The sequence below is a fragment of the Telopea speciosissima genome, chromosome 2 (genome assembly GCF_018873765.1).
Source record: "Telopea speciosissima isolate NSW1024214 ecotype Mountain lineage chromosome 2, Tspe_v1, whole genome shotgun sequence".
NCBI lineage: Eukaryota > Viridiplantae > Streptophyta > Magnoliopsida > Proteales > Proteaceae > Telopea > Telopea speciosissima.
The window spans coordinates 25,523,902-25,531,432 of record NC_057917.1 but is presented as its reverse complement, the minus strand read 5'-3'; the positions used below and the strand labels follow the sequence as shown (position 1 = coordinate 25,531,432).

The following is a 7,531-nucleotide window of genomic DNA, read 5'->3' as shown; positions in this document are numbered from 1 at the left end:
GAGCAGACAGGACAAGAAGGGATGCGAGTCTAGCAGGGTCATCCCGACCACCTTGCCGAACTCCCCCACCACGGCTAAATAGGAATGCAAACTTCAGGGAATAAGAGCATGGAGTGGCATCCAAGATGCGAGTGGACCTTACGCCGGTGACCTCGGTTGCGAGGAGATCGGTGTTTTAGGGCCAGCTGGGCGAGAATGGTTTGCAAAGGGGCCATCGAGGTCACCAAGAAGACCCCCAAATAAGTTGAATGCACCAGGAAGAATCTCACTACAGTCCCCAACGTTGAAGTCTGACACATTGAGAAGATCACCAGCAGAATCCCTGAAGGGCGGGCATTCGGGGGAACAACCAAGCCTACAGAGACACCGAGTAGAATGACCAAGTTGGTCGAGGCACCGAGCGGAATGGCCAACCTCAGGTTGATGAGTGTGGTAGTTGACCACCGAAGACAGAATTAGAGAGGTGGTTGCGAGAGCTCGGCAAGGAGCTTGAAGGCCTGAAGAAGCAAACAACGGGGAATATGTACCTGCTACTCGGATAGCATCCGTATCACCTCGAGATTATGAACGCACCTCTCCTGCTAGGGTTCAAACCTCGTTCCTTTGACAGATATGATGGGACTATAGACCCTATTGATCACGTCAATTACTTCAACTCTATAACGACAATGTATGGGGGGTCAGAGATAGTCTCTTACTGTGCATTACCAGCATCCTTTAAGGGCACAACTGCTTCGTGGTTCTCGTGGCTGAGGCCGAACTCCATCACCAGTTTTTCAAAGCTCTACAAAGCCTTTGTCACGCACTTCCAAAGTAGTATGAAGCATAAGAAGACGACAGTCAATCTCTTGAGCGTGAAGCAGAAGCCCAACACGTCCATCCAAGCCTTCGTCTCCTGCTTCAACAAAGAATCCTTTGATATTAAGGATCTCTACGGCTCACACGATAATAAGAAATGGCCTCTCGGATATGGAACTCATTAAGGACCTGGCTCAAAAACTGACCAAGAATATGGGTGAACTATTAGAAAGATGCAATGAATTTACCAACATGACAGAGGTACTACAGGCTCAAAAAGTAAGTGAGGGAAAGAATGAGAAGAAGAGGTCGGTGGCAGATGACCGCAAAGAAGATAAATGCACAAAGATCGACCGCCAACCCGAAAAGATAGATCAACCTCGAAACCCTGACTACACACCCTTAAACACATCTCGAAAAGAAATTTTGATGCAAATCCATGAGGGTTACATTCGTCGAGCTCAATTGAGGTAAGCAGGGTCATCCCAAAACCTAAATAAGTACTGTCAATTTCACAAGGATATCGGTCACAACATCGAGGATTGCTTTCAGTTGAAGATGGAAATTAAAGAGTTGATAAAGGCGGGACATCTGAAGTGATATGTGAAAGGAGGATGAGACAAGCAGGGAAGTCAAAGAAATGAGGACTAGGGTAGGAAGAAGGACGAGCCAAAGCGCGATGATAGGATGACCGAGCATGATGAGAACAAGGCTCGACCAGAAAGGAAGGATGATGGCTCGGGACTGAGTGGCGCTAAAGGGGCACCGATCTACATTATTGTCGAGGGTCGAGAGCAAGAATTGATGAGGAAAGCCAAGGCCAATGTATGGCTATAAAAATGCTGAACAAGATGGCAAAGACAGAGATAGTGGTCTCCTTCATCGACGACGACCTCGAAGATATAAGTTTACCTCATGACGATGCTTTGGTTGTATAGGTGGAAATTGCTAAGCGACCCGTCCATCGGGTACTAATAGACACAGGAGCATCAGTCGACCTAATGTTACTCGAAGCATACCAGAAATCCAAATTTGGAGATGACATGCTCAAACTCGAGAGAACCTCCATACACGGATTCTTGAGGGCCTCAAGTACAATCAAGTGATCAATCGAGCTACTGGTTACACTTGGGGAGTGGCCGCGCCAAGCAACAATAAAGGTCAAGTTCGTGGTGGTGAGGTCGATTGTGGCCTTCAATGCAATACTCGATTGAGCGACCCGTATTGCTCTTCGAGGTATCATCTCATCGATCCATCTAAAGATGAAGTTCTCGACTGATAATGGGATTGCAAAATTTGGGGCAGCTAGAAGAAAGCTAGAGAATGTTACGCAACATTTGTAAAGCAAAACAAAGGTAACACCAGAGGGATGGCCCAGTGTGTGGAAAACCTCCCCAGTGATCAAAGAGATCAGCTAATTGAATGCTGAGAAAGACTAGTGGAAGACCTCATTCCTTTCTTGCTCAGCGAGGATGATCCTACAAAGATAGTCTAAGAGGGTTCACTATTGAGCGAGGAGCAAAGGACTAAGCTCAGGAAATTTTTAAAGGAGAACTCAGACATGTTCGCGTGGTTAGCCTTGGACATGCCAGGGATATTGAGGAATATTAACGAACACTGACTACATGTTGATCTGACTTGAAAGCCCATTCAGTAGAAGTGGAGGAACTAAGCCCTTAATCGGCAGTCGACGATCAAAGAAGAGGTTGAAAAGCTCTAGCGGTCAGGCTTCATTAGAGAAGAAAAGTTCCCAACTTGGATGGCGAACGTCGTTATGGTACCCAAGTCAAACAGAAAGTGGAGAATGTGTGTCAATTATACCAACCTCAACAAAGCATACCCTAAGGATGAATACCCCTACCTCAGATTGACCACTTGATCGATGCCATTGCCGATCACGAAATGCTCAGCTTCATGCATGCATACTCAGGCTACAACCAGATCCTCATACACGAGGAAGATGAGTCATTCACAGCTTTTCAGACCGACCAAGAGAATTTCTGCTACCGAGTCATGCCTTTTGGGTTGCAGAACGTTGGGGCTACATATCAAAGAATGGTCAACCATATATTCCAGGATCATATCGGCCAAAATATGGAAGTGTATATGGATGATATACTGGTCAAGAGCCTCAAGGCCAATCACCATTTGGCTGACCTAGAAAAGGCATTCGGAGTGTTGAGGAAGAACCAGATGAAGCTGAACCCTACCAAATGTGCCTGAGGGGTGACCTCGGGAAAATTTATTGGTTTCATGGTTTCAATCTGGGACATCTAAACCAACCCAACAAAGATCTGAGCCATACAAGAGACGACCCCGCCTAGGATGATCCAAGAAGTGCAATGGCTAAATAGGAGAGTAGCGGCACTGACCAGGTTCATCTCATGAGCTGGAGACAAGTGCTTGCCATTCTTCAAGACATTGAAGAACATTCGGAATCCAAATGATTTTGTGTGGACGGATAAGTGCCAGAAAGCTTTTGAGGAGCTGAAGAAGTATTTAGAGAATCTGCCTCTCCATACCCAACTCGAACCTAACAAAAAACCAACGCTATACTTGGTGTCAAGTCCGGTAGCAGTCAGCGTCGTGCTATTGAAGGAGGAGGGCAAGCAACAAAAGCCTATGTACTACATCAGCCACGTGTTGATCGACGCACATACAAGGTACTCTAAGATAGAAAAAGTAGCATTCGCAGAAATAAAGCTAAGGCCCTACTTCCAGGCTCATCTGATCGTATTTATTACTGATCAATCGTTGAAGAAGATCTTGCACAACCCAGACATCTCGGGTCGGTTAGTTGCTTAGGCGGTAGAGCTTATCGAGTACAACCTAGAATTCAAGCCCTGTATAGGGGTAAAAGGACAAGCTTGGCCGATGATGAGCACATTTATGTGTGAAATCTTAGGGCATAAAGCATGCATTTTACATACTTAGAATGGAACTACCTTGGGTATTTTCTGTCATTTTCAGGTTTTAGGTCCATTTGTGAGCTTAAAGGCTATTCTGGACTATCAGACGTCATATCTTCAAATTTACACGTAAAGAGGTCCAGTTTCTTTTCATGGTTGTGAAGAGGGCAGAATTCTGAGCAAGATGGATGGGAGGCATTAAAAGTACGCATTAGTTTTGACTTCCATACATGCGATTATTCTTTTTAGGCCAGAAATGAGCTGGAATGCAAGCCCGGGCCAGTCTGTGATTTTTCAGGGGTATATTTGGCATCAAAGAAGACAATCATGATCAAGGGTTGAGATTCTCTCATGCAAATACCCCCTTTTTGCATTTATCACTTTTAGAGGAGAGAGAAAATCACCATGGGACCCACTTACACGTTTTCAAGGGAGAGAAGGATTTTGGAATTTTGGAGATTTATATTTCCTATTTTGTCTCCACCTCACCACAATATATGGACCGAATTTTGCTTGAAGGGAGGAGATTTATCTTTTCTAATTTATCTCCTACACACCTAATTGGATGGATCTTTATTCGAGGAGATCGAGTTTCCTATTTTATCTCAATTCTTCCATATCTCATGGACAAGAAATCGTGGAGCACAAGGGAAAGGAGAAGCAATCAAATTACCTCTCTCATCCAACGTGTTCTATCAAGGGGAGTCCCTAATTTTTCTCTCAAGATCTCACCATCTCACAACCCAAAACCATGGTGGAGAAAAATATTGGGATTGGATTGCATGGAGGAAAGAAGGAAAGAAAATAGGTGGGAGGATTCTCTTTGCTCTTTACAACCCTACCTACCCAACGTTTTTTTTTTTTTGGGAAAGAGAGATCTTCTATCTTTTATTGGGTGTAATTTTGGGTAGAAAAAAAAAGAAAAAAATAAAATAATATGGGAATCAAAGAAGGGAAGGAAAATCATGGAGGGGTGTGGTGTATATTTTTTTTGGTGTAAAAAAATTGTATAAGAGGGGAGAAAAATCGTGGCCCAAGGGGGGTGAGCTTGAGAGGAGTAGTTTTATTTTTCTCCTTTGGGGAATTGTCTTCTTCATTGAGTTCTCAAGTTGTATTCTTCAATTGACGCAGTTTCAATTCAGTTTTTTTTTTACAAGCCTTCTAGAGTAATTTTTATTTTCAAGCTTTCTAGCTCTAGGATTTCCAATTCTTGTGAGAGGGATTAGGGGTTCTAGAGAGAGAGAGAGTAGGCATTCTTCCATTCAAGCAATGCAAGCTTCTTCAACAACACTTCAAGTTCAAGTTTCATTCAAGTTCAATCAACACAATAATCATCAACATCAATTGCAAGTTTGGTAGAAGGGAGTAGTCGATCCTATTTTCATTTTTCTTTCCAGTCTCATTCTCTTTATTTCAAGTTCTTATGTTGGGATTTTATTCTTGATTATTCTCATTCTCATGTCTTACTATGTTCTTATAAAAGAATTTTATTTTGATTTTCAGGTTGGTAGATGTAGATGTGAATTCTTTGGTAGAGAAAGCTTTGTCGAATTTGACTCAAGCAATTTCTGGTTTAGTAATTTCTTTACTCTTAGATCTAGGTTTTCATTTGTGTGGTTGTGATATTTCAATCCGTTAATCAATCCCGTATTCCACGTTAGATTTTGGTAGGTTAGATGATGAACAGTTAGGCCATTGGAATCGATAGATGCATGTGTTAGGACCGTTAGTTTAGTCTAATGTTACTTCAAGTAAGTAAGATAGAGTGGCTTATCTCCCTGAGATCGACCCATTAGCTACATTGACCCGTACGCTTGCAGTTATTTTATTTCACGAACAAGTTTTTGGCGCCGTTACTGGGGAGATAATTGTCCACTTTGTTTTACTTATTTTTAAGTAAACCGGAGTGTTGTATTTTCCTTTTCCTCTTCTTTAGAAAAAAAAAAACCCTCATCTTGTTCTTATTCTGTTTTAAAGATTGAATGCCCAATCCAAAATTCTTCCTATGCCCAAACCCAGCCAATCTTGGTCGTACCTTATAGGATTTTATGACCTGTGATGCTGCTCCTTGGTTCGTTTGGGTGGTTTGCATTGGCATCAGATCTGTTGTTTGGAGGTGTTCAACTATCTTAACAGGAAGCGAACAGTGTGAGATCTGTTTTCTTTTGTTTTCAAAAAATAAATAAATAAAAAAAAACATAGGAAGTAGAGTAGGAAACCTCAATTCGGGAAACAGAACGTTGATTGAGCACAACACTATTGTCTCATTCGAATGGCACAGCGGGGACAAGCTCAAGGGCCACAGACATTCCAGGGCTACGATTCTTTCATAGAACTAGCTTTACTAGCGGAATAGTCCTATCAGTTTTAGTGCCAATTTGTTTTTCAGTGGCTAATCAAGGTTCTAAGAAGCATGGTTGGACTCGTGATTCATCATCAGGTAGACTTGTTAGAATCTTACCTTCACCTCCACCAACTTTGACCATGAGAGATCCACCTAGGACTCTTAAGGATAGGTTCTACCCTGCTAGGACTGCACATCCTTTCTACGTCAGTCTACTTGCTACTATAGGAAATAATTATGAACTCAAGTCAAACTTCATTAGTATACTGCCCCATTTCCATGAGATGGCCAATGAAGATGTCTACCTCTTCCTTAGGGAATTTGAGGAGGTATGTGTTCTGATTAAAGTACAAAATTTGTCTGATGATGCAGTTAGACTTCGGTTCATGAACTTTGCTCTGAAAGACCAAGTCAAGAAGTTGCTCTATGGCCTGCCGACTAATTCCATTGCTACATGGGATCAGTTTACGATTGCCTTCTTGAAGAAGTTTTTCCCTCTTCACAAAACTAATAAACTCAAGAGTGACATTCCTCAATTTAGGTAGAAACCACATGAGTCCTTCTCTAGATTTATGGAAAGGTTCAAGGATCTCCTATTAGAATTCCCTCACCACGGTATTGATTTGTGGCAACTTTGCCAAATCATTTATGAGGGCATTGACTTTTAGACCAAGCAGCTACTAGAATCTATGTGTCCCACCAGATTTACATTTTTTATAGATGAGAATGAGGCTTGGACATTTTTGACCAACTTGGCTGATAAGACTAGAGAATGGAGTCCACCCAAGAGGTTGAAAGGACCACTAAGGGTTTCCTCATTGAGGGTGTACCAACCAAGGAAGCTAAATTAGATAGCCTCATTAAAAGGTTGGAAGCCATAGTTCCTAAAGAGCCAGTCCCAGTTAACCAAGTCGACCAGGTCTCCATGTGCAGTTGGTGTCATACTGTCACACCCCCATCCCGACAAGGGATAAAATACTATAAAAGAGGTATGACTAGGATGCTTTCCAACATCCTAACCACTACCAGGATCTCGATGCAGTGGTTTACCTCACAATCACACAAACGAGAATCAGAACTAATATTAGAATAGCGGAAGACTTGTAATAAATACTGCTGATTCTCATTTAAGGAAATAACTACAATGATAATAGATACATAAGGTGGATTATCCTTGAATTTAAAAGTTATTACAATAGAAGCTGTTTGATAGTACAGAGAAAGGAAGGAAACATATATTAAGGAAATACAATATTAAAAGCAACAAGAAGAAAAGAAGTATCAACGGTCATAGACCAACTGTCACATCCATAACCTTTACCGGGTCTTTTATCATCCACCGGCACTATACAACCTGCATCACAATCTAAAAAGAAGGGTTTCCCGAGGGGTGAGCTCCACTAACCCAATGAGCAGGAAATTGAACCACACACACACAACAAATATGGGACTGCAAGCCGAACCTGATGAGCGAACATCC

General features: G+C 42.2%; 1 non-coding gene across 1 annotated transcript; it reads right to left on the bottom strand.

Annotated features, from left to right (window-relative positions):
- Positions 1–6,563: 6,563 nt before the first annotated feature.
- LOC122653293 lies at positions 6,564–6,670 on the bottom strand. Its single transcript, XR_006331730.1, has one exon. It is a non-coding gene; the product is annotated as a small nucleolar RNA R71 (small nucleolar RNA).
- Between the last annotated feature and the right edge of the window lie 861 nt (positions 6,671–7,531).